General features: G+C 45.8%; 1 protein-coding gene and 1 long non-coding RNA gene across 3 annotated transcripts in view; both read left to right on the top strand.

Moving 5' to 3' along the window:
• LOC101078311 (nectin-2) overlaps positions 1-27780 on the top strand; it is a 111758-nt gene that overhangs the window by 22897 nt on the left and 61081 nt on the right. The window lies entirely within an intron of this gene.
• On the top strand, positions 2183-6042 carry LOC115250391 (uncharacterized). Its single transcript, XR_003888936.1, has 2 exons — positions 2183-2319; positions 5171-6042. It is a non-coding gene; the product is annotated as an uncharacterized lncRNA (long non-coding RNA).

Below are 27780 nucleotides of genomic sequence, written 5' to 3' on the forward strand. Positions count from 1 at the left end.
AGATCAAGTGGGGTAACGTAAAGCCTGTAAAATCCTGCTTGATTTGACTCCGTAGCAACGGAGCGAGCTCACTCCCTCCGGATCCATATTCAAATCTGCCCCACTTCTTTGATTACGATGCTGTATAAACCCCCCCCAGGGAGGAAAATTACTACAGTTGTGGATTACTTACACCATCTAGTGTTGCCAGTCACTGTTGTGATAAATCATTTCTGCAGATTTCCCGTCCAGGAAAATCCAACTCCCTAATCTGTGCCTTGTTCCTACCAGATCACATGGATCTATGAGCCCAAAGAAGGAGAAGGGAGAACATCGCTGTGTTTCACACCAACTTCGAACCCAACTACCCCAATTCACCAGTGAAGGGCCAGAGTCAGCTTCACGCCCAGCCCCCCAAACCTGAACAGTCCTTCCATCCAAATAACTGACGTTAGGATGAGTGATGAGGGCAAGTACATCTGCGAGTACGCTACATACCCCAGTGGCAACGAGCAGGGGATTACATACTTGGTCATGCTGGGGTAAGTAACGACTGGCTCATTAATAATACCTGCACATTTAATTATCAAAGCTGCTATTAATACTAAAAACCTGAGAGAACGTTTTTATTTAAAAGCACTTTAAATTTTAAACTTTGAGCATTTACTCTAAAACAAGTTGCACACCGACACGGGTGTACAGGATCATTTTCTTTTTTGATGAGTATTTAATTGCTCACCCCCCTGTCTGCCGCCCTTGGTTCTAGCCAGCTCCCCAAGGTGGCATCCAGGTTAAAAGCATATCCAGATGGGCTTAATTGCTGGTTATAAGTGGTATTGTCCAGATCAATTGTGTTTCTTGTTAATGCATTGGAACCATTGGCCTAACCTTGGCCCCGGGCACCAATGGGCCTCTCTGTTCTGGCTGGGATGCATCATGGCTTTGTGCCTCCCCCCAGGCTCTATATTGATCTTGCTGCTTGTCATGCCTGCTGTCAGCCTCTCGCTCCCACTGCTTTCTTCTGATCCCACTCTTGTATCAGAATGTGCAGTTGAAGAGGTTTGAGTGCTGAGCTGGAGGGGCATTAGGATGACAGAATCATCCTTTCTTTTCGTGTCTAGAAGTGGAATCTACTGTCAGAAGAAGGTGGACAAGTAATTGTGAATGAACATGGGGGGAATTAAAGGAGATATAGGGTTCTGGTATTTGTCTCAGTGACTATAACTCTTTACCAGTGTTGGTCCAGGGAGATAAAGAAGGGGGGAGATAAGGTTGGCAGAATGTCCTCAAGACTGCCATTACGCGTTTGATTCACTGCCTGGGACGGTGACGTTAAGTTGTTTATCACTAATGGTTCACATTGTCTCTTCCCTCAGCTGCATTATTTCTACTTGATCTAGTTTTGTATCATTTAATCTCCTTTCTGCCTCTTTATCTTCATCTCCCATCCACGCTTCCATCCTCCAGCTAAGCCTCAGAATTCAGCCTCCATTGTGACGGTGGAAGCTGGAACCAGCCCCGGTTGTTGTGGCGCATTGCGATTCTGTCAACGGTCGCCCTGCTTCTCAGGTCAAATGGGTGACCACAGCGAACGGCAACGACACCACGGTGTCCAAGATAAGCGCCGACAACACTGTGGACCATTAACAGCGAGTACCACATGATCCCCAAACCAGAGGACACGGGAAAAGACATCAGCTGTGTAGTGGCACACCGACCCTGGACAAACCGGATAGCTTTCCACTGAAGCTTGCAGTTCAGTGTAAGTAAAACAACACACCACACACACACACACACACACCACACACACACACACACACACACACACAACACTAGTACTCAACCAAGTATTTCCTTGCCGTTAACACTCTTAATGTGTTTTTGGTGGTTATTTTATTCATCGCTATTTTTGTCTGCCGTTCTGACAGATGCCCCCGGGTGACAATAGTAGGTTATGACAACAATTGGTACTTGGGTCGTACAAACGTGGTGCTGACCTGCCAGGCTACTGCGAATCCCATCCCGCTCTCTGTCGACTGGAAGACGTGAGTACTGGCATAGCCACCATCCTCACTCACTAGATTTGTTTTCTTCCTGTGGATGGTTTGTAAATAAGTGCGCTTTAATTGGAACTTTCCCTAAATGACGACTGCTACGTGGGATTTAATCCTTTTGTTTGGGGTCCTTGCAGTATGTCCGGAGAGCTGCCTGACACGGTGGTGATCACAGGAAATGAGCTGAAGGTCCTGAAGGTGGACGAAGCTGTCAACACCACATTTGTCTGTGAGGTCCGGAATCGCATTGGAACCAGCAAAGACCAGGTCACAGTTCTCGTCAGAGGTGAGTTGTAGGTGCCACTTACACGGCCAACATGTTTAAGATATGCATCTTTATTAAAGAAGTGCTACAAGTAAATAAAGTGATAAATGAATAAATATTAGGTTCAACACATGTGGCCGAGGCTTTTTAAAAGATGTAAACGAATCTGTGAAAGAGCAAACGTTTCAGGGGTAAAATGAAAAGCATACTTGGGCTCAAATGGGCTCATTTATCATCTGAAGTTTTCCCTGGCCTGTTTATGAAAACATCTAGATCATCTGAACCGATGAACTGAAACCCAGATCCCTTCTATCACACATGCTGCACATTTCCTGGTGTGGGGCTATGCTTGCATAACTCCCGAGGGACGCACTTTGTCTTCACTTACATGTTTCTGCAACATTTACACATCCTTTACTAAGAACTGGTGTGTAGTGCAGGGCTAGTGGGGGGTCCAGCTGCTCTGTCCATAATGTGTGTGGCTTTTTCAGATCACCAGAGTGTGTGTGTGTGTGTGTGTGTGTGTGTGCGGATACATCTGCATGGTCTCGCCTTTCATTTCTTAACTTTTTATCCCTGTCTGTGGCCTCCTTTATAGAACTTTTAAAACATTTTCTCTCTTCTATTTGCATAGACTCAGTTACAGTTCTTAACGTGATTTGTGCCTGTGTCCCACCCAAGGGTGTCTAAAGGTGTCTAAAGGTGTTCCACATCCCGTAACAACAGCACAGCTCGCAGAACCTATAGTGATATTTCACTTTGTAATTGTAAGAAATGTATTAAAAGCAGGTACCAGTCCTCTCCACTCTTTAAAAATTGAATAGAAAAATGACCCAATCTATCTCTTTACGTTGCCCATATGGGTGAAACCACAGTAAATAAAAACACCAGTCGATGCATTCAAAATAATGATTTCATCTGAGGAGAATGATGCCTTTGAATTGCAGTGATGTTGTTGACTTTTGAAGTGGTACTTGGTGATTGTTCTTGTTTTTAATAATTAATATTGTGGTGCATTATGTATAAAGAATTTATGTGCTACACAGATCCTTTTGCAGCCACCCTGAAACATCACTTACAGCAGCTGACCGCAGAAGCACCAGTACCATACTGTAACATTATAATATTCCTATTCAGTCGATACCTCCTGAGTGTGTCTGTCAGAGCCGTTAAAGTCACGGTAACTTATTAGCCAACAAATGTGAATGACGCCGTGCTTAAAGGTCCTTGCAAACTATATAGTTTCTACTTAAGCTTATCTTGTTTATTGTGGGATACATAACCTTGTGCTTATAGTTGCCAGTACTTTAAGTTCTGATATATGGAGACGACACTTCTGTCTTTTTTACCCGTATATTTCTACGAACAATGCCTGAGCCTATGCTAGCACCTGAATGGAAGAAAGAGTGGTTTGTGCACAGAAGAATTAGATGAGCACTTGCATCGAGAAGGTCATGTCCTTTTATTGGTTCTAAGGAGGTAGAAGCATAATGAGCCAGACGTGATGACAAAACCTTTGCAGTCATGTATGAAGCTAAAATTGAGAATAATTCAAGGAATTGGAGAAAAAGCTCCATCTTAACAAGTTTTAACTGCATCTCTTACTCTTCAAGACTCATTCCTGCATTTTACCTCATACAAAAATAGATTCCCTGCACTCTAAGATATGCCTGCACTTTAACGAAGTAATTTCTGCTGATGTGTGTAAAACCTTCAACGACTTTATGCCCTCGTTTTTGTCCTTTTTTCCTGTGTTTTTGCTCTGGGGCAATTGACTAATACTGTGTAGTATTCAGAAGGCCTGCTGCTGGACTATCCACCACTCCTGCCTGCTGTGTGATACATGCAATCAAGATACAAGCAGAGAGGGAGAGCACAGGCATCAGCATAGATTGGCGCCAGTAGAAGCTCTTGAGTAAGAGTGGGAGAGAGTACACGCAAGAGGGATTGAGAGACGGAGGGAAAGTGAATGCTGACGGCATTTAAAACTCCCAAGAGAATCTTGTGCCAATGTTTTTCTATCCGCACTGCTATTGGCCTCCACTATCTCTCACCATAGCGTGTACTGTATGCCTGCCTCTCTCCAAGCCTCTCAGAGCGGATCAGTCACCCTTTGCTGCTTCAGCTCCTGGCTGCTTCTCTTCTTATTACCCTCCCTTCCCTTTCTAACTCTTTTATCCTACATTTCCTTTCCCAGTCGTCATCCCACTTTGCCTTTAATTCCCCCCCCCCATCCACGTTGTTTTTGGATTGCTTTTATGTTAACTTTCCCAGTATCCTTGTTCCATCATTGCTCTCCTTATGCCACAAGCAAACTCCTTCCTACTCCTGTCTTACTCACCAGGAGAGGGGGAGTAGGGTAAGATGTGAGCTAAATTTGTTGGCAGTCATGAGGTGACTGAGGCAAACAGCTTGTTTTAGAGCATTGCTGCAGATTGTTGACAAGGGACAGAATGAGTTGGTAATGGTTACGGTGAAATGAGAGCTGTGAAATGACTTTAGTCGGTGATGTGGTGCCGACCTGTAGAGGCTGATGTGAACGCGTGCTGAAAAAACAGGGCTAAGAGGGCCTGACAGGCGGTGAAATGGCCAGCACCTGCCGTATAAAAGGTCTTTCCACTTCTCTCTTCACCACAGTTGCATGATGCACACACAAATATACATGCAGAGTGCGTCCTGTCCCATGCTCCCACAACCAGCTGAGGGATGGATGTTCATGTTCTCCGATCCTTGATCTAGTTTTTACTTGCTAAAACAGCGCCCCTTTGCTTCCCAACATCACCATTTCTCTCGCTGAAATTAGTTTAGCCATCGCATCTACTTCGCTCCCTGTTAGCATTTGCTCTCTACTCATTCTACTCATTTCCCTCAGGTTGTCTTGTCAACCTCCACCAGTCTGGCGCTGCTCTCCCTGCTGGAGGAGAAGACTCCGACCCTCAGCCGCTTGTGCTCCCTCACAATTCTAACCAATAAATACCACAAATTTTCATTCTAACCAATAAATACCACAAATTTTCATTAATTACAGCTTAGTACTATCCCTCTATCACACACACACACACACACACACACACACACACACACACACTGTGTTTCTGCCCAATCTGAAAAAACAGTCACAAATTAAATTCCCCCAATTTCCTTAATTCTCTCTAAACTTCAGACTCATTCAAGGGGACACTTCAAGGGCAAGGGGCTTAGCCCTTCTCATCTCTTGGTCTTGGTGCCGTGTATTAGTGCATGTGTGTGTGTGTGCATGTGCGCACATTGACCTACTGTATCTGTCTGTCAGTGTGTGTCTCCGGTCATGCGAGAACAGCCAGAGAACAGGTCCAATGGAGCCAAATCTCCCTCCACCCTGCAACCGGCCCCCTGCACAAGCTTCATTAACATGCACGCACGCACCAACACTCACACAAGCAGAGATCTCTGTTCAATAAGTCAACATGCTGGCAGAGTGTAGTACTTAGCTATGCTCTAGGTGCAGCCCTGTCCAGCATCACTTCACTAATGACCATAAATGTGTGTGCATGTGTGCAGGAAACTGCATGTTTTTTGTCCGCAGCAGAATTACTTATGCTCCATCTCTCTCATTACTCAGTCACTCTGAGCTTCTGGTCAGACGAGCTGAAACCTGATAAAATCATGCTGTTTTCGGCTTCCGCGGCGTAGTCGGCCTGTTACCGTGCTCACACTTGTTATTCATTTTGTTCTTGTCCACGCAATAAACATATCGCAACCCTCCATGCCTACTTAAGAAGCCTTTATTAGTTCTCGTGGGGTTTGTTTCTCATTTTTTACTTGGAGATTTTCAGGATTTGTCACCATAACAGAAGAAAAGTTGGGTTCTAATCCACAACGATCTGGCAATGTGCACTTTTGAACATAATGACTTCAAATGGAATTCAGCCACATGTTTGAAATAATCATATGAATAGAATTTATGGAGAATGAGCATTGAGTAATTGTGAGTCTCTTTGATGCGGCTGCTGTTGGTGGCAGAAAGTCTCGTTTGGCCTGTGGAAGATTCCAGAGTCTCATGTGATAATGCATTTCTTGTGTTCTTGTTAGAAGTGGACAACAAGAGTTAGCTGTCACGAGTGTGTGTGTGTGTGTGTGTGTCTGTGCGCATATATATACAAATGAAGAGCAGTGAACTTGAGAGGAAAATAGCAGACAGAAATACAAATCTTAATGGAAGGGACGGTACATGAGGAAAATACATTTAGAGGAGCTAAAAAGAATCCACCAAGCGGCCATGGTAGGAGAGAGTAATGCAAGAGAGGAGAGTTGAGAATGAAGAGCAAAGGTGTAGCAAGGACAGACGTTCTGGCACCCGACTGGTCTTGTCAGTTCTCTTTACATTTAATGCCTACTGTCATGTTGGATTTCAGATGGAATTGACAATAAGAAGAGAGCAGATTCAATCCTTTCCAATTCAGGAAAGGATTTCACACCTCGACTGTTAATCTGCTGCAGTAGCTGTTGAGACCGGACAGTTGGGACACAGGAGCACCACAGTGCTTTAGCCTCCTCAAGGCTTCGTGATCAGTCTCGCTGCTAAACCAAATACAATTCTAACATTTCTTAGTTTTAGTCTCAAACCTGTCCTCTTTAAAATTAAGGGATACTTTCAGAACCCGATACCAAATGTGGTCTGTTAGTTGAGGTGTGTACGCAGTTATGGAAAATAAGAATTAAAGAAGAAACGCCTAATAAACCACTTAAATATTACATCAGAAGAACGAGAGAACCAAATAAGCCAAAGAATGAAATCTGTTTACAGCTCTTAAAATGCTCCCCAGACGAGGAGGGAAAAGGTTTAGAGCTGATGACCACGTGGAGAAAGTAATCTGGAGATGGCGGGGGGTCGTCATGGGTTTAGAAACCAGTTGGGTTTTGACTTCATGGTTCCTGAAAGCCTCAAAGAGGTTTGAGAGGTTTTAGGGCGAGTAGCCAACCGCTCGCTATTATTGGCACTAAAACTTACACAATGTTTGTTATTGCCATGAAAAATGGAAGCAAAACAAGTTCAGACTTTAATCCTCGACTCCTTTTCTATATCTGCAAAAGCAGGCGTCTCATATTTCCTCTAAAATATCGTATTTAGAATCTCTATCACCTATAATATAATATCTCTGATTGTCCGGGGACTGTGTTGGGCAGCTCTCGTGGATGTCTTCAGAAAAGGCATCTAATATGTTTGAAGATGACCTTTATCTAGGTACTGGATGTGGTGAGGACAAAATGAGCTGAAAGCTTTTCGGAACATCTTTAAACGCGTCTTTAAACGTGTCTTTGAACGCGTCTCCTGCGTCTCTGGTCCTTCAGCGAGCCTTCCTGTTGTGACGGCACTTTGTCAGTGGTCCACTCCATCTACTCTTCATCTAATTTCTGCCCTGCACTCCTCCATCCATCACCCTCCTCCTGCTCCTCTGCATGGCTGCTACCTGCTGTCAGAACGTGTGTGTGAGGCCCATATGGGACATGTCCTGTGATTTGTGGCAGACCTTGGACAGGCTCCTGCTACTGAAGGCCAACACAAGGAGGGCTAAACAGGGCTGTGATGTTCTGGTGACATAGCTGTGAGAATCGGGGCAGAAGCAGCTCTGAGGGAGAGGCCGAGATGTCAGAATAGGAAGATGATTAGCACTCACACTTGCAGACTCACAGTTAAATGTGACACCTCAGCACTCAGACGCTTCACAGATCAAACCGGCACCGCTGACATCATCCAACTCCTTCCATCTGTCTGTGTTCCTCTCTCCTTCTTTCCACATTTTTTTCTCGCCATTAACTTCTCCTTTTTCTTTCCTGCTGTTTTCTTTTGTCTTTTCTGAACCTTTCCTGTCTCTCTCTTCCCTTCCTGTCCTCCCTCCTACAGAGCCCCCAGCGAACCCATCCAATGCCGGCGTGGTTGCAGGAGCTGTGATTGGCTCCCTGCTGGCCCTCCTTTTGGTGGCTGCTCTCATCGCTGTGCTTGTCACCCGTAGCCGCAGGCAACAGCAGGGCTACCGCGCCAACGACATGAAGACGCGCATATTTGGTGGAGGCAAGAAGGCCAGCAAGAATGGCACCAGTGGAGGCACAGGGAACACTGGGGGGGGCAACAACAATGGGCCCATCTACGTTTACAACGAGAGCTCTCCCCATCAGGCTCTGGGAGACAAAAACAACCACCACCAGCCACTCACCATGGGGGGTCGCCCTGAAGTCATCGCCACCACGCCCACCGCTCAAGATATCCTGCTCAGCAACGAACTGGACGATGCCGAAAGGAAGAAGTTTGATGAGCTGGAGGAGGAGGAGCGGTACGACCATTTCAGTGGAGGGGGGCCCATCCTTCAGCTTCGCCCGACGCATGACCAGGACGATATTGTTGGCGATTACTTGGATGATGATATGGAATCGCAGAAGGATGGCTCTGTCATCTCACGGACTGCTGTCTACGTATAGGAGGGAAGGAGGAGAACCTGGGCGAGGGAGGAATTTTCTAAAGCTCCTTTGGCTTTGAGGTCTGGTCCCCAAAATAGATCACCACTTATTTTAGGATTTTAAATATAATTTCACACATCCATAATCATAGGTCAGCCCTGGAATGGACTAAAAGAGCAGGAATGTTGGTAATGATCTGAAGAGGGGCATCACTTTTATTTTGTTCCTGAGAACAGAAACACAAATAAAGAAAACATGTCTGACTGTAACTGCTTTTAATGCTACTGGGAACCTGACAAAGACTTTTGAAAGACAGATTTAAAGAGAAACTATAGTGTGTAGAGTGGAAGGAGGATGATGTATCATGAGAAAATGGAGGCGACATGATTGCATGTTCATTACTCACCAAACATTTGAAGTGGGAAATCAAGAATTTACCAAGAAAACCCCCCTGATGGCGAGTTTCTGGTGGGTATTTAGTGAGTTATGGACAGAAATTGGGACAATTTGCAACCGTCACCTCAAAACCTCCCAATAGGAAAACAGAAGAATATATTGCTACCCAGCAAGTTTCATTTCTCTTTCTCTCAAAAGGGAAACAATAAAAATCTGCCAGCAACTGTTGACATTTTTGAGTGGCCAGGATCCGAAAAGAACGCTCGTTTATTAGAGACGCACTGAATGAACAAAGCAAATGTGCAGCTCTGCTTCTTCACCAGGCATTTACATGTCAGCGTTAGAGCTGCTGGAGGTACGAGGCGGTGGAAAACAGGAGTGAGGTGCAGTCGATCTGACAGGGTGGAGGGATGTAGAGGGACCCAGAAACTCTAGAGAGGCACATCCCTTCTTTTATCTTCCCCTTCATCCCCATTTTTTCAGAGCCCTCCTGACAGGAGGAGCTTGATTGGTAATGAACCATGAAGATGCTCACATAGCCGGGACCAACAGATTGCCACCGCTTATCGTTTATGACGTGGCACCCCCCCCCCCCCCCCCACTTCTACATCATTCCTTGATGCCCTCTCTCTCTCATCCTCCTCCCTCCCTCCCTCCCTCCCAGTGTTTATAGGGAATGTATGATTTATGCGAGGCAGTGTGGAGGTCATGGCCACGGAGAGCAGCAGAGTCTTTTACTGCTCCTGATGTGTCAGACGCACCACTTACTCGACCCCCCCCGCCTGGTCCTGACAGACCAGCATTGACTCAACCTGAACTGGTCACTTTCTCTGTGTTGCTCGTCTCTAACCGCCTCCTCGCGTATTTTTCCAGGCTTAAATTTAAGCCACCTACCAAGTGTTGCTGTGTTATAGTAGTAGAGTAATAGATGAGTACCGTGTGCTAGAGTACTGTGTTGGTAGGTGTTGTTAGTAGTGACCTGATCGGGAGACGCTGTTGCCACGACGAGGCTCTGAGGAGCGGGATTGGCTGATAGTGAGCGGCCCTTTTATGATGCACCTTAACGGCTGATTGTCTCCTGACCACTTATTTATCTGTCTAATGAGGCACCAGAGGCTTGTTGGGGCAGATATTACCTGTTAGGGGCAGATATTACCTGTGGCTACAGCACACTGTCGTCTCTGACTCTCACTGTGTATCAGTTTTCATTCAAAATAATAGAAACTGATTGTGATGGACAATCTGAGGGGAAATACTGGTCGCTGTGTTAATCATGTTTGCTCTGGTGTGCAACCAGATTCTGCTGTTTATTATTTAAGTTTGACATTTAAGCAAAATTAAAGTTACATAATGTTCACAAAACTAAATGTGTAATTCACAACAATCTAAATACAAATAAAAATAATGAGTCGCCAACATGAAGGTATCAATCGGAGCTTCTTTTTGTTTTGAGCAGTGATGTTTGTTAGACATGTTACTACGTTAACAGTGTGCCTTTATTACAGTTCATTAGGTTAACAGCATTAATAGTGCAGATCTATACAGTTGTACTCTATGTAAACGTACTCCTGTAAGGTTCTGTGGAGATCTGTCTACCAGGTCTGGAGGTCACGTGTGGGGCGATCCACTGCCGAGGGTATAAATGGCTTATCATTATCTATATGTATCATCTTATAAGCACGACCTGTACGTCAGATACCTGCAATTAGTCCCCGTACTGATATGGGAGGCGCTCATTGCTTCTAATCTTTTAACCTTAGAGAGAGAGATGAAGAGAAGGAGGCTCAGGGGGGAGAGACGGAGACAGAGTGAATCCAATCCTGCACATCTCATGTTGGGAATGATTATTGTCTCATGGCCTTAGCGACGCAAACATTAGATCCACTGGTTTTCCTCGTCATTCAAAGTAAAAATGTCAATGTGCTGCAGCAGAGATCTGTCAAAATAAGGGATAAACTTGTTGTTTGTAAATTTATTGTGAAGTATCAGTGTACTATATATATATGGAAGCATTTTTATTTTTTCTCTGCACATTTCTGATAATGTAAATATCAGATTGGTGGTGTCAGTGGTGAGAAGGCAAAGATATGCTGGTGGGCCAGTCCTGACCTCCACACGTCTGAGGGGTTCAGAATGTAATTTTTAATCTAATGAATACCTCAGCGGTTTGGTTGCTACAACATCCTGAACTGAATGACCCGTTTACCTAAAGTCCAACTGTTGAACTTTACACTAAAAAAGCCACTTCTCTAGTTTTGTGTTAGCAATATCTGCTTTTTCACATAATAAGCACACCTTTTTGCACAGGTGGCTTCTAATCCACAAACACCTCGCACAATGCTAAAAATACCCTCATTATTACCGGTAATCAGGTATAGCGGGATGACGCAAGCACGGCGCCACTTAGAGGTGTTGGCATCTAATTGTTGCACGGATTTGCTTCGCGACGCTTCTCTTTGGGGTTCCAACCCGACTGCTCCTGCAGGATTCTGGTAAACCAGTTTTTCCAGCGTGTTTCGAACCGGCACATATGATGCCTGAGCAGAAACACTCACCACACACACGGATCCCAGCCAGTCTTGTTTTGCTCCCTCCCACAGCCGAACAGTGCAGAAGACGCCTCATACCTGACAACGCTGCCATCGCCCGACACACAAAACCACACAAAACCACACACACACACACACGCCCTTGCATAAGTGTTAAAACAAACAAAAAACCCACACAAACTCACACATGCGCATCATCCTGCTCGCCGGCTCAGTCACGATCCATCCGCGCCGTGTCCCGTTCCTGCAGAGGAATGCTGCACGTTCCGTTTCTCCAGATTTCCATCATGATCGATAATCGAGCCCAACGCGCAACGCTGCGTTTTCGCCCATCGTGAGATAAACGTATGAAACGTATCATTGTGCTTCAGTAGTGAAAATATGAAACCTGCCTTTTCGATCCCATACCAGCCATCCCATCCCATGTGTGTGTTGAGAGTTGCACCTTTTTTTGAGGTTGCCATGATCTCCTCGTCGCCGGGCACCCGAGCCGCGGCTCAGCGGACATAAGAATTCTGCCGTCCTGGCCCGGGTTTGGTCCAAATTGTGATGGTCGGAATACCAAAGTTTTGGTTCCCATTTTTTTGTGCTGCTTCTTCGGATTGAGCAGAGCCTTAACATCTCCCGCGTCACTCCCATAAAAGGAGCGAGGAAAAACGAAACAAGCGCTCCCCGTGTACAAAGTTTAAATATATAAATATGTAGCAGAGAAAAGGAATTACTAATTTATGGTGTCACGTTTGTGTGTTTCTCAGTGCCGGCAAGCATGAAGGAGTTCTTTTTTCCTATTACAGTTTCCTCTTATTTTGCAGTGCTTCATCATTTATGGTTTTGAGTGCTTTATTCTCCACTGCTGCGCTGCGTTTGCTGCCCAAATTGGCAAATGTGCTTCTATAAGAATGAACTGTACACACCACACAACGGATCCCTAAATGTGCTTTTTATTGGCTGCTCTGTGTAAATGGAAAAAAGACAACTATCCTTTTAATGTATTTTTTTTTTTTTAATTTTGCTGATCTTGAGAAAACAAATATAGTTGTTGTCACCTATCTGTTGTGCATTTCTCTGCTTTTCGTATTTAGTTGCTATTAAAGCTCCCTTGATTTTCGAAAGGCGTGGGTCTGCTTCGTGTTCCGTCTCTGCCTCTCGTCCCCTGTGGCTCTTCATCACAGGTGGGATGATTGAATGGGACTTCCTGTCATTGATTCTTACTGATTAGATTTAAAGATTTATCCATGTGGATATGACGTAGCACCCCTCTCTTGTCACCCATCACTAACGCTCCACACACGGTTCGGGCTCCACTCTCATTTCCTGGTCTGTTTATCTTGTTTCAGTTTTTGATCAGTGTGTGTAAGCGGGTCAGGAGAGGCCATGAGGGGCTTAAAAAGGTCGAGAGTAGTGGCGTCGACCCGGGCGGCTGCTTGAAACGGGGGGGTCCTGGTCACCCGTCCAGTTTCTGAATGTGTATATTCAGACAACTGAAAATAAAGCATGCTGCTTATTATTTCAGGATTCTTGTATCCAGCAGGAGTTTTGTTCATGTGCTCGGAGAAAAGGAAGAGTGGGAATGTTGTGCTGCCACTTCCGTGGTTTTCCTGCTGAGCAGTTTGTGTTTTCAGTGGGGAATGTGCCGGCCCAGCTGAACCGCAGTCGATGCGGGGCCTCTCAAAGGCTGCATTGTTTGAGCTGTGGATAAAATAAACCAGTTTGCTCACATTGGAACAGAATCCCATGTAGCGGGGAGTCGGGGCGTGTCTGCGTGTGAATACGTGTTAATGCATGCCTTCGCCATCCCAGCCCCCTCCATCCCCAGGAAAGGCGTGAAATCGCACGACTTGGGCCGTGTGTCTGTGGCATCCAGGTTCGTGTCACAGTTAGTTTTGTTGCCGCCTTCTTCTGTCGATGCACAGCAATTTTCCCAGTCCAGCCCACCATCTGGCCTCTCTAATTGCTTTGGATCGAGGCTGGTGAGATAGGGAGCACTTGCACACGAGCACAGGCAGACGCGCGTGCACTTGGATGCAAATGTCTTCATCGCTTTGGTTCAAGCGCTACGGAACGGCGCGAGTTAATAACTCCTAAAGAATCTGACGGGAATCTGGCGCCACCACGTCTGTTAACTGTGGTGATGAGACAGTTTGTTGCCTCGGGCAACTTGGCGGAGGCTAGCTGGTAGCGTCCTGGTTAGTGCCGAGCTGTGGAGGCGTGCATTAGTCAGAGTAACGGTTCCTCGGTCTCATGGTCCACTCAAGTAGATGCCCACATTTTTAGGCAGCCTGCGTGTCACATTAGTTAACAAAGTGTATGAAATCAAGAGTCCTCCCACATCAAAGACCCTCGTTTAGAATAATTTTTGGTTAAGTACCCAGCGTGGAAGAATAAATCAAAGAAAATAGTGTCCTAATGTAATTATATGTAGAATAGACCATCAGCCTGAGCATTTGTGTATTAGCATACGGTGCTCCTGTAAATACTGATGCGAGGGCCGTCGCAGCCTTTACCGTACGATAAAGTGGCGTCCCGAGTCACGCCCGATTTACCTGTTGGATGTGTTATAAGCACTCTGAGTCTTGTTCAGTGCTAGAAGACCAAACTTTAATTGAAAGGACGTTTAAGAGCAAATAAATGGATAAACACTGAAAGGACAGATTAACCAGCAGCAGAGCACCGAGGTTAGAGCTGATTCCTCCATATTTATAGAGCAGCTTGATTTTCTCTACTTAGCCTTGTAAATAATTAAATATCCAGCTGGCTCTCATAATAACCACATACAGTGTATGTTTAGCTTTAATCACATTAATGTATAGATTATATAGCTCACTGCGATACGTTGGTGAAATCCAGGTGGATTTTCTCTGAAGGCGTCGACGCCGCTGTCGTGGTTACCGTTGCTAAGGCGATTGCCCAGTGATGGTTGGAGGGTTAGCGTTAGCTCCATTCGGTGTGACAGTCTGTCCTCAGCCGCTACACGAGCGCTGCTTCCATCAGCACGTGCACGCGAACGCTCCCTCCCCAGGCGTGAGGATGATAAACAACGCCGGCTGTCTTCAACTTCAGCGCTGTTTTCTAAATCCTTGATTTTTTAATGCGATTTCACGCCGTAACATTTCCACCGCTTTATTGAAAATTCATTGTTTCAGCGGAGCGGAGTCTTAAATTCAGTCTGGATGAGTTTGGAACAATTGTTGCACCACGTCGGCCTCTCGCCGAATAAATGAGTTTCTGATTGTTTCTCTATGGACACTAAATTCATTTTCCACTGGCAAATTGTGTCGCCGACTCTTTGGTAATACCTACGTACTGTGTTTTCAGAACGCTGTCTGGTCGCCCCTCACAATACACACAAGTATTAACTAATTACAGCATCAAGAAGTTAATATATAAAATAGTTCCTCCGGTTAAACATGAACATGCCGAGTCACCATCCGGGGTCGCCGGGTCGCCCCGCTGTCGGAGGTTTGGGTTGGTGGTTGTTTTAAAGTTCCTGCACGAGTGCGTCACCACGTCACGTCGGGAGAAATCCGAGTGCTAAGGAAGCTCCCTTTAATCACAGGATATTGGGAATTGTATCATTCCTCTTCCTGAAGCGGTAAGTGATAACACCTGATCCTCTGGCTCTGGTCAGTTTTGTATAGATGTGAGTGTGTGCACCCCCCCCCCCCCCCCACACACACACACACACACACATCCAGGCAGAAAGACGAAGGGAACTGGATGCTCCTGTTTCCCCTGGAGGGCTGTGGCATTTACTCGTCCTGTCCCGTGCTGACAGGGCAGAAGGTAACTGGGTGTTTAGAGGGAGGGGTTGGGTGGGTGGAGCCCGTCTCCGGGGGCAACACATGTTCGTCCCACTGCTGAGAGGACACAGAAGGGCAGCGTGAGAGCGACAGTGATGGTGTGACGGAGAATCGAGGCGTAATTCCTGAAGTCTTTTCCAAAGTTACATATAGGGAGTGATAGAAATGCAATAATGCTCCGGTGCATGACGGCAGAAACTGGGGGGGGATCAAATTTAGTCCAGAAAGGGAGGACAGGCCTGTTTAAAGCCGGTGCCGCTTCAGCAAAGGGAGGAGGACGAGGCCGGAGCGCCGTTATTCCAGCTGTGTTTAGCTTCAGGTTGGTGTGTGTGTGTGTGTGTGTGTGTGTGTGTGTGTGTGTGTGTGTGTGTGTGTGTGTGTGTGTGTGTGTGGTGTGTGTGTGGTGTGGAGAGAGAGAAAGAGAGACGGTGATGTGGGGCAAGCAGTGTTTCACGTCCCCAGAGGATGGCTGACTGCACACACCTGCACAAACACTACACACACCACATGAACGTGTGTGTGTTGAATCAGGTCTTCACACTGTGACTTACCTGGAAATAATCCTGTTCTGAGAAATCCAAAAAATAAAGAACATTAAGATTATCTGACTCCATTATGACCACCAGAGATTGCAGCTTTGTGTGTGTGTGTGTGAGAGAGAAAGAGATTTATATCAGGAAAAGAATAGTTTGCTGCGGCGCCTAAGAATAGATTCTGTGACGGAAATGATTTTGATGCTATATGCAAGCGCGTGTGTGTGTGTGTGTGTGTGTGTGTGTGTACGCAGACGCACAAGCGCATGTGTTATTTTGTGTATTTGCCCTGGAGTGTTTTGCAGATCAAATGCACTTGCTGTTAAATTCAGCGTCTCAACAGGCAGCTCTTACAAAGTACAAGCACGCACAGGCACGTGCACGCACAGGCACGTGCACGTGTGCACAAGCTCAGTCACAAACGTACAGAACGGGAGATGAATATGTAGATATGAAGAAAGAAGCCTGTAAATATTTGGTCTGAGAGACTCGCTGTGGTCTCCTGGGGCCGCCGCGTCCACAGCCACTCATTGGTGATCGTGCTCGTGCGCGTGCACGTGCTCGTTTGTGCGTGTAAGTGCTGTGCAGATGTTCGCCTGCTTGGCGAGACAAAAGATTTATGGAAATATGTTTTCGTTGCGTGTGGGAGTTCATCCCAAATGTTTGTTCTGGGCAAGAGTCTTTGCTGTTTTATTGTTTATTCATAAGAGGTTTGGAGCTGCCATTCAGGCTGAATGACATTGTAATTACACATTTATAATTAAACTGGTGGGCGCAGCCAGTGAACTGTTGTTAGAGTGTGAATAGAACAAGTGTAATATTAGTTCATGTCCCATATAACACAATTAATCTGGAATAAAAAGTTAAAATATGATGAAATAGTAATACAAATCTGGCAGGTCCTGTTACTCCACCACATGTGTAATAAGCAGGAGCCTTAGTGAATAACAGTGATGGCTGTAATAAGCAGGAGCATTAGTGAATAACAGTGATGGCTGTAATAAGCAGGAGCATTAGTGAATAACAGTGGTGGCTGTAATAAGCAGGAGCATTAGTGAATAACAGTGGTGGCAGTAATAAGCAGGAGCATCAGTGAATAACAGTGGTGGCAGTAATAAGCAGGAGCATCAGTTAATAACAGTGGTGGCAGTAATAAGCAGGAGCATCAGTTAATAACAGTGGTGGCAGTAATAAGCAGGAGCATTAGTGAATAACAGTGGTGGCAGTAATAAGCAGGAGCATTAGTGAATAACAGTGATGGCTGTAATAAGCAGGAGCATTAGTGAATAACAGTGGTGGCAGTAATAAGCAGGAGCATTAGTGAATAACAGTGGTGGCTGTAATAAGCAGGAGCATTAGTGAATAACAGTGGTGGCTGTAATAAGCAGGAGCATTAGTGAATAACAGTGGTGGCTGTAATAAGCAGGAGCATCAGTTAATAACAGTGGTGGCTGTAATAAGCAGGAGCCTTAGTTAATAACAGTGATGGCTGTAATAAGCAGGAGCATCAGTTAATAACAGTGGTGGCAGTAATAAGCAGGAGCATTAGTGAATAACAGTGGTGGCAGTAATAAGCAGGAGCATCAGTTAATAACAGTGGTGGCTGTAATAAGCAGGAGCATCAGTTAATAACAGTGGTGGCTGTAATAAGCAGGAGCATCAGTGAATAACAGTGGTGGCTGTAATAAGCAGGAGCATTAGTGAATAACAGTGGTGGCTGTAATAAGCAGGAGCATTAGTGAATAACAGTGGTGGCTGTAATAAGCAGGAGCATTAGTGAATAACAGTGGTGGCTGTAATAAGCAGGAGCATCAGTTAATAACAGTGGTGGCTGTAATAAGCAGGAGCATTAGTGAATAACAGTGGTGGCTGTAATAAGCAGGAGCATTAGTGAATAACAGTGGTGGCTGTAATAAGCAGGAGCATTAGTGAATAACAGTGGTGGCTGTAATAAGCAGGAGCATCAGTTAATAACAGTGGTGGCTGTAATAAGCAGGAGCCTTAGTTAATAACAGTGATGGCTGTAATAAGCAGGAGCATCAGTTAATAACAGTGGTGGCAGTAATAAGCAGGAGCATTAGTGAATAACAGTGGTGGCAGTAATAAGCAGGAGCATCAGTTAATAACAGTGGTGGCTGTAATAAGCAGGAGCATCAGTTAATAACAGTGGTGGCTGTAATAAGCAGGAGCATCAGTGAATAACAGTGGTGGCTGTAATAAGCAGGAGCATCAGTTAATAACAGTGATGGCTGTAATAAGCAGGAGCATCAGTTAATAACAGTGGTGGCAGTAATAAGCAGGAGCATCAGTTAATAACAGTGGTGGCTGTAATAAGCAGGAGCATCAGTTAATAACAGTGATGGCTGTAATAAGCAGGAGCATTAGTGAATAACAGTGATGGCTGTAATAAGCAGGAGCATCAGTTAATAACAGTGGTGGCTGTAATAAGCAGGAGCATCAGTGAATAACAGTGGTGGCTGTAATAAGCAGGAGCATCAGTGAATAACAGTGGTGGCTGTAATAAGCAGGAGCATCAGTTAATAACAGTGGTGGCTGTAATAAGCAGGAGCATCAGTTAATAACAGTGGTGGCTGTAATAAGCAGGAGCATCAGTTAATAACAGTGATGGCTGTAATAAGCAGGAGCATCAGTTAATAACAGTGATGGCTGTAATAAGCAGGAGCATCAGTTAATAACAGTGGTGGCTGTAATAAGCAGGAGCATCAGTTAATAACAGCTTTGCCGTTTCCTTTCTCATTTGTTTGTTGTTGAACACGTCACAATAGAAAGAAATAAGATTGATTGTGGCTTTGAAGTGCGGCGGCGCGCTGGAGTTTTTGGATTCGTGGGTCTGCTGCTCATACAGGACCGAGTTGACTGGGCTGGCGGCCTGTGTCGGCGATGTTCGATGCCCTGGCGTTGGCTCCTTGGCTCGTTGGCTCGTTGGCTCGTTGGCTCGTTGGCTCGTTGGCTCGTTGGCTCGTTGGCTCCAGCCTTCTCCGCTCTCTTTGTTTACCAAGAAATTACAGCAATAGTGAAGCGAAGACTGTCAAAAGTGAAGAGAATAGTTGTGCCTTGCTCTCCATCCAGAGGTCACTGAGCTCTGACACTCTGCTGCTGTGGAAGAAGATGCAACATGCAGCTGAAATGTGTCTGACCCCCCCCCTGAACCCAGAAGGATCATTTTTGAAATAATGAAATACATTATTGAGTGAACGCATTAATTATTGCGTGTGCATGCGCCGTCCTGCTGCAGCGCTCCAGACTGGCCGCGTCTGCCAGTGTTTCACGTGCACGCACCTGCTGCACGCGCCCGTGTTTGACTTTATGCTCGGCTTGAACACCTTCTCCTCCTCCTCTGGGGTTAAACTGCATCATCCGTCAGTCGCTGCTGCCGTTGCTGCCGCGTGGAAAACGTTCTATTGTGTAAAGTGGGAGAGGAAGAGTTTAGAAAATTGGTCCATTCACTGTCCATTTAACCGCCAGCCCAGGGCAGAGGCGGAATAAAACAGGCACCAGCAGACAAAAGGTCTTATCTTGGAGGAGGAAATTAAATGTTATTCAAGTTTGGCTTTTGGCATCACGAGTGCTACGTGCACTGTTTCTAAACATGGCTCGGTTATTGCTCTCACAAATGTGGGATGCCATATGATCTTTCGCCACCCTGGGTAATAAAGCTGGTTCCCACTGATATGCAGCCTTTAATCGGAGCAGCCTGCCATCAACAAGTGGGCAGACGCTGTCGAATCGGGCTCTATTCACCGGCGGCAGGGGCTGGAAACACTTTGTTGTGCGCTAACTGGGATGTGGTCGTGCACAGAATCAATGCACCTCAGCATTCGTAGGACACGTGAACGCAACCTCCGGGTTTTTAATTTCTTTATGTTCCAGATCATTTCACCTATTGGACATTACTCTCTGCACCAAGCGTTGCTCCCAGGAGATGGAGGCGAGCACGGGAACGATGCGGCGCTCCGGTCCCTGCGCGGTGGTCGCTGCCGTTTATTTAGTTATTTATCTGTGTATGTCAGGTGCTGTCGAGGTAGCGCTCATGGCTCGTTTATCCTCTATAGGTTCACTCCATGCTGATGTATGGAAGCGCCGTACCTGCCCAGCAAACGCTGTCCCGCTGCCCGTCTTAGAGCCGTGTTTGTCACGTAGTGTGTTAAAGGGCAGCATACAGTGTTTCCCCCCACACATTTATCCTATTAAAGGACCTTTCGCCTGCTGCCGTATTCTTAATGCCACTTTTACCCGCTGGGGGGCTTCAGGGTTTACTCACACAATTGTAATTTGTTAACGTGAGAGCAGTGAAAGGGGACTGAGCCTGTGTGTGTGTGTGTGTGTGCGTGTGTGTGTGCGTGTGTGTGTGCGTGTGCGTGTGTGAGGTGTATTAAACACAAACATTTGGGACCATTTGTGGTCGTGTTGCCTTCTCTGCATTTAAATGCATTTATGCACCATTTCTGTTCGCGGTGACAAAACACATTGCTGTTATTGATAAATGACATCCATATTGCCTGGGGTGGCAATTCTGGAAAAATCTATACATTAAAGCACAAAGTTAAAGCAAAACAGATAAACAACGCTAACGGAGCTTCCACGGCATCATCCAACGCCGAGTTCTTTAAGCCGCAGTATAAACTGGCTCGATATCTTTTTAAATGGATGCGTCATTTTCAGCGTGATCGTGTGATGCATATGCAAATGAGCTTTGCATTATCCCCATATTCATCAGTGTGTGTGTTTTAGAGGGAGACTGGGTGACCCTCGGGGGGGAGGCAGCGTATTACTTGTCTTGGTGCAATGAGCCAGGCCTCGTATTAGGCAGGTTGAGCTTTGGGGGGAATTTTGGAACACTTGACCTGTTTCACTGAGTCATTTGTGTGGATGGAGAAGAGAGGGAACGAAGCGCTTGGGGGGGGGGGGCAGCACGAGTGGGTAGGGGTGATTGGAGGCATGAGTGACAATGAAAAGTGATTGCAAGAGAGGGAGAACAACAGCTGGAGGAGCCGCAGGGAGGGAAAATGAGATGACGGTGCCTTCATCTTTCCCCTCTTTTTTTTTTCTCACCGTTTTCTCAGCCTCCTTCAATCACTGACCCACTTCTCATTACTCACCCCCTCAAACTTAAAGGTCAAAAGAGCAAATGCGCAGGGTTGGTGTATCTGCGTGCGCGCGTGTGCCAGAGCCGTTGTTGCAGCTCTCCACAGATATTTCTGTGTTTTCTGCGGCGCAGCTGGTGGCTTCCTGCCTCTGAGAAAGATTTAAAGCTGTACATTTGCATCACTGGCACTCGTATTCTCTTTCTGTCTGCACGAGTGTGCACATAGATGGGCGTGTGCATGTGTGTAGCTGGTGTTTCACTCCCTTTTTGTTGTAATGATGAGAGGAAAATGTCTCTTTAAATCATGCAGATCATTTAAGTTGATATTTTATTCTGTTTCCTCATTGTTGCAATGAGCCATTTTTAGTGATTCACTATGATCATTAATGTCTTCCAAAAGAGTTCTGAGTGGATCCAGGCAGCTTGGTCCCGGGCCTAAAGGTCCATTCATTCTGCTGAAAAGTCCCAGAATCCTTTCTTCTGCTCAGGTGATGATACCGAGCAGGGAAGAGCTGCTTCTCTACCGTCGCCATGTTTGAAGAAAGCGTCCAGTTATTATGTATATATGCAGCTCAGGTCAGTCTACTCATCATGAGACTTAAAGTTTGTTGTAAAGTTAGGAGTTTAAACTTTTGTTCGGTGGTAGTTTGGGCTCTTTTGGTGATTTTACCACAGATGTGCAGGTAGGTGGCTGTAAACTGCTTCTGTTTCATTAAAAACAGACACAACCGACCGTGCAGCCTTTCCTCTTGGTGTCGTTGCTGTTATTATTGGTACTATTACTATTATTAGTACTATTACTATTATTAGTCTTATTATTAGTAGCAGTAATACGCTAACCGCTACATCCAGTTTCTCAGTTGGTGTTTTGCCCATGGGGGACGGTGGGTGTGATCAGAGTGTGAGGGCCAATGTGACTGCACAACGAGGTTGTCGTTTAAAATTCAGTTAATTGTTATTCACTATTTAATTTGTCATTTTATTGGCTGACAGTAGGAGGCAGTTTGACCCCCCCTCCCCACAAACAAAGATCCTCATCAATGCTAGAAAAGATGGTTTCAGCAGATGGTGTGTGTGGGGGGGGCAACTCGTGTGATATTAGTTCACTTCATTATGCAAATGTGTGTAGGAGGAAAAGTAAACAGAGAAATGCACTTCTCTTCTCCTCTTCATAAAATTTGCCTTTATGGCGCTCCGTGTGCTCCCGCTCGTCGCCTCCGCTGCCACCCCTTCCTTCCACTATTGCGTAAAGGGCTGTCATAACCATTCAGGGCTGGTGTGATGGCCGCCATGGCGACTGCTGGCTGCCGGCACATCCTCTGGTGACTTGGGGGCCTCCGTTAGTCGAAACAGAGCCTGGTGTTTGGTGACATTTAGCATTTTACTGCAAAAATTATGCATCTGTGTTGACATTCAGCCTTATGCATAAAATGCATGATGTATGTGGCACTTCCTGTAGGCACTGCAGCAGAGAAGTGGAGAGAGGAAGAAAAAACAAGCAGGGAAGGCAGGAAGCGTGGCACAGCTGAGGCTCGGCCACACGTGCACGCCCTCACATGCAAACCCTGCGTATGAAGATGCACCTCTGGAAATGGATGCTTGATAAATACAGTTGAAAATGGCTTTTTTGTATTTCTATTAGGTCCTGAGTCTTTAATTCCAGAGTCAAGATGCACTAAGACACACACACACACACACACACACACACACACACACACACACACATCCCCTTGAAAGACTTCTGTTTAGTCATTCTGTGCAGATTAATTCCAAAATGACACTTTTTATGATCTCCAATTTATGCCGGCGCTCCCCGGCCTCCCCTCACGTCTCCTCTTATCTCCTTTGCTTTGTGTCTCTGTCTTCCTCTACGTGTCTTCTCAGTACAACAATTGTTCTTTCCAGTTAAAAGCACCGAGTTGTCAGGTTTAAAAATAAGTGGTAGGAGTCAAATGGAGGGAGGGAATGACAGGATGTCAAGATAATAGACTTTAGTGCTGAATAACATTCCAGAGTGACGTGTCAAACCAAAGTGTGACTGTCCCATTGTGTATTCACTGAACACATAATGAATGAAGGTCTCGGGCCAGTTTCATCCCAGAGGGTCAGGAGTATGCTATTCCATAGCTTGAGTATCTGTTTGTAAGCTCAGTGACCTGTTCATCCTCTAGACCTGTTTTATGAGCAGTTCAGCCAGCAGGACCGCGACCGCGGCTCCGTTATCAGACTGTGAGTCAGACACCAAGCTGGCGAACCGGTTGTTCGGTCTGTCAGGTGAAATTGCCAACTTCCTGCCACGCAGCTCTTATACCTGTCACCTGGAGCAAGGGGGGCTGAGCAAAGGCTGTGTTTTGTTGTCAAAAGCTGAAAATGTTTGGAAAGTCAAAGTTCTTTCGCTCCTGCTGACTGGAGGCCGCAGGTCTACATATCGAAGCTTTGCTAGAATGTGGCGTGAGCTTCACACACCGCTTGGACGTAGCTGGAGAGTAGCTCAGGAACGTGTAAAGAACCTCGATACAAACGGAATTTGAAACACCGCGTTGCTTTTGTCTGTAGTTTAAAAGGGCAGTCCTGACTGCAGCAAATTCATCTTCTAAAACATCTGTTTTTATTACTCGTTACAGCAAATATAAGGAGCAGTAAAGGTTAAGGTGACCTCGGTTGGACTAAAAGTCTTAAACTGTAATTTGTGCAATTTCAAATTGGAACAGAATTGACAGCCAACTTTGCATTCTGGAGATAAGCCATTAAAAAATCTAGTAAATCAGCTTTTCTGTCTGGAAGATGCTCGTGGATTTAGAGCGAAGATCACTTGATGCTTCACGGTCCCTTTACTTTGATCCTAATGTCTTATCCAGCCTAAGATCAAAATGAACATGGCGCCGTGCCCACTGGCCTGAGCCGTGCGTTCAGCCTCAGCCAGGTGTGCTCGGCACGCTGAGCGGAGGCGCCGCGGTTTCAGCTACGTTAAACCAGGGATTAAGGAGAAATTTACTGCCCGTCTAGGTGTGTAATAGTAGCTATTTCTGAGTGCCTTCAGAGGGGAAAGCCTGGTTTTCCTCAGAACACCATCATAACTTATTACCATCAATGTCAAGCCCAGCTTTTATTGCACACAGGTGCCGGTGTAATCCACGCTCGCTCCACATATCTAGAGCCAACACTGTGCACCACTCTGATCCTGTCCTGGTGCGTGCAGGTTGTCTGAGCATGAGCGGAGCGTGTGCTTGCGTGTTGGTGAGGTGCCTTTGCCTGCACATATGCATGCTCCTTTTCTGGAGGGGGGGGGGGGGTTTAACCAACTCTAAAGCGACTGTGGCTTTCGATGCGAAGCGGGGCCATTGCAGACCTGCCAGGAAATCAATGCAACACGTTGCCCTCCTTTTCTTCACCCACCCCCAGACATAAAGCTGCCCCTTCTCTCTTTCTGTTCCTCTCTGTCTTTCTCTTCTCTCCTCCCCCCCATCCTTCTGTCTTGCTCGAAGCCCTTATTAAAAATGGAGTGAGTGTGTGCTGCATATTTAAATGGTCATGGATGGATTTAAACGGCTGATGGTATTTAGTGTCTCCTCAGGGAGCTGCTATGAGCCCCTTAAGCTGACTCCTCTGACTGGAGCCTGACTGACTGGTGAGAACACGCTAAACCTCTAATGATGACTTGTGTACACACTGTGAGCCCGTGCACGTGTGCACTTACAGACCCACACTGGCAGACAGCAGCGCACAATGCACATCATCAGTAATGCTCCCTCTTTAGCTGTGACAAGGAGGTGGGTCACATCTGTTGTGCACGGATCTACAGCAATGTGTAGACTACTAGTGTGTGTGTGTGTTTGTGTGTGTGTGAGAGAGAGACAGAGAGAGCGTGCCTATCGGTCAATAACTCATTAAGAGTGTCGTCTTTGATGTTGCAGTGTGTAAACCTTTTTAACTACATTTGAAGATGGACTCTGTGTGTGTGTGTGTGTGTGTGTGTGTGTGTGTGTGTGTGTGTGTGTGTGTGTGTGTGTGTGTGTGTGTGTGTGTGTGTGTGTGTGTGTGTGTGTGTGTATAGACTTGTACGCCTCGTGCTGCGAACACTCGAGGAAGCAGTCAGAATAGACGTCACACTGAGCCCCTTCAGGTTTCCAGCAAGTGTTTCTGTCATGTTGTCTTTCATGCTGGTTTGGATTTGGGTTCTAATCTACTCCCAAGTGTCCTTCGCTGGAACAACTATTGATTAGTTTGCACACACGCCAGCAGGATACATAAATATTGGTGCTGTGGTTCATGCTGAAGCACATTTACAGATAAACAAGTGGCCTCGCCGTGCAAAAGGGCGGGAGGATGTGAATAATGAGGGAGGTGTTGGAAGGTTGGTGACTGAATGTTCAGATAAATGGAGCATTTCAAAGATGAACCACTGACCAATTCAAACACCAATGATCATGAGAACATGCATTTATTACCCAGGTCCCTCCTACTGGACGTGTGTACAGCAGTTTCATATCGATCATTGCTGACTCGAGGGCTGCAGCATGAATATTTGCATTAGGAAGTATGTCAGTCTGAATGCTAATGCTCGCAGCCTCTCGGGTGGTTCCGATTGTGCATTTCCATATTTATCTGCACTGAATCGTTGTGCACAACTGCCTTTGACATTTCTGTAACAGTCACCACGAGTTCCAGAAAGGTGCAAATGTGTTATCCACCAAGATGTTATATAATATTTATTTCCATAGATCTATATCCAGCGGCGGTGTGCTGAGGTGTAGCGAGTGTGTAGAAGCAAAGTGTGTCTGCAACTTATGATATTTCATCCTTTTTACATCACATTGATCCAGACCATCAGCAGGAAAACAATTGTTTTATTCCCAGGAATGAAGGAGCTGAACTCTCCATGTTTGCCTCTTCACCTCCTCATCTCTGTGATTTGTTTACTGGTTCCCAGTAGCGAAGAACAAGTGAATGTCGGAGACGCCTTCCTTAATGAGCGCTTGAATTTGAGTTGGGCGAAAGCATCATTCCAGTGGTCTCAGCAGCACACGTTGTTGTTTCTCTCCGGGGGAATGGGATGAAGAGCAGCATGAGGGAACGCAGAGCCATTATTGCTCTGTGTGTTATTAATCAGCAGCTGATGAGAGGCAGTTAGTGGGAGAGATGGAGCCTCTCCCCCCTCCATTACTCTGTGGACGCCATGTGAGCCTCCTCCAGGATCTCTAGTTTTTGTCTGTTAACAGTGCAGCAGGTTAAATCACAGTAAACAATCCTTAATGAATGAAACTATTAAAACCTCATTTCTTCTTTTCTTCTTCTTTTTTTCTGCCAAATGAAAAATGGCCCAAAGCATTTGGAGTTCTGTGGATTTTGATGCTTCGACTTTGCCTGAGAATTAAATTGATTAGCTCGTTTATTCCTCTTCTGGCCTTTGCTCCTGTTGGGAGCCGCCTTCCCTCCACCTCCTGATTCCACTTGGGTTTGACTCTAATCATCTGCAGGGAGGCTGGCGCTCACAACCAGGAGCTTCAGCCACACCTTTATGGACGAGGTTGCAGTTGTCAGGATCTCATTGTTTAGGTTAACGGGCTATATTTAGGGGTAGTTATCATGTCTGCAAACTGTTAGAATATGTTCACATATTTTAGACGTTGGGTCGAGTTTCACATCAAAAACGGGGTCAGAATTGTTTCTTATTGGAGTGGAAACAAGTAAGTTTTTGGTAAGAATAGAAACAAACAGCATTTAATGTCACATCTGATTAGCTTCTTTTACACGTGGCTTTAATTTTTATTTTAAAATTGTTGGGTCACAACAACACCTGCGTAGAAATGATCACTTATTATAGAACACGCAGCAGGTCATTGATTATAGTCACTAAGCTCATTTCTGAGGACTCTTTTCTTCATGTGGAAAGATGAGATGACGTCAGGAAAGAGTCTACCCAGTTTATGGAACATTCTCAAGAAGCAGTCGAATGAATCAGGGAATTTCAAAATCCGGAGCCCATCAAAGGATTGAGAGAATCCCAGCACACAAGGGCAAGGCTGGAAACTGGCAGTAAGCTGAACTGACCTTCCCTCGCTCCGATGGCATTGCATTAATGTGATCCTCTGAAGGATATCGCTGCATGGCCACGGAGAGACGGCTCTGTCAGTAAACACGGGTCATATATGGAGAAATCTAGGTTCGGAATGCCGGCTGAAGTACGTCTCGCGTATCGACAATAACCAGAAATGAGAAGTAGGATGTAAACAAATGTTCTGTGCTCAGGATCTCAGATCGGAAGTTAAAAGCTTCCTGTCATTCATGCTGAGAGAGGAAAGACGTCGTTTCCAGCACAGAAGCCCTGAGCTGTCTGCAGGTGGATGAGCTGCATATTCCGGGCATGATCCACAATTTTCCAGGGTGGAACACCGGCATGCCGTCGTCATGACAGCGCAGCGATGAGAGCGGTCGGTCGACTGGTCTGAGACTGAAACTATGAAACCTGATCTACGGTCACATATCGGGCAAGGGGAGGATTATCGTTGTTGTTCTAATCTGACCGCCAATCAAAAGAAACTTACTTACAAATATAATAGTAATAGTTTAGCATAAACTCCTCTGATGCAACACATAATCTGGAAATACAGAAAGGGATTAGAGCCAAAGAGGTCGCACGCTTGTGTTGAATCTTCTGATTT

This window comes from Takifugu rubripes, chromosome 7 (assembly GCF_901000725.2).
Source record: "Takifugu rubripes chromosome 7, fTakRub1.2, whole genome shotgun sequence".
NCBI classification, from domain to species: Eukaryota; Metazoa; Chordata; class Actinopteri; order Tetraodontiformes; family Tetraodontidae; genus Takifugu; species Takifugu rubripes.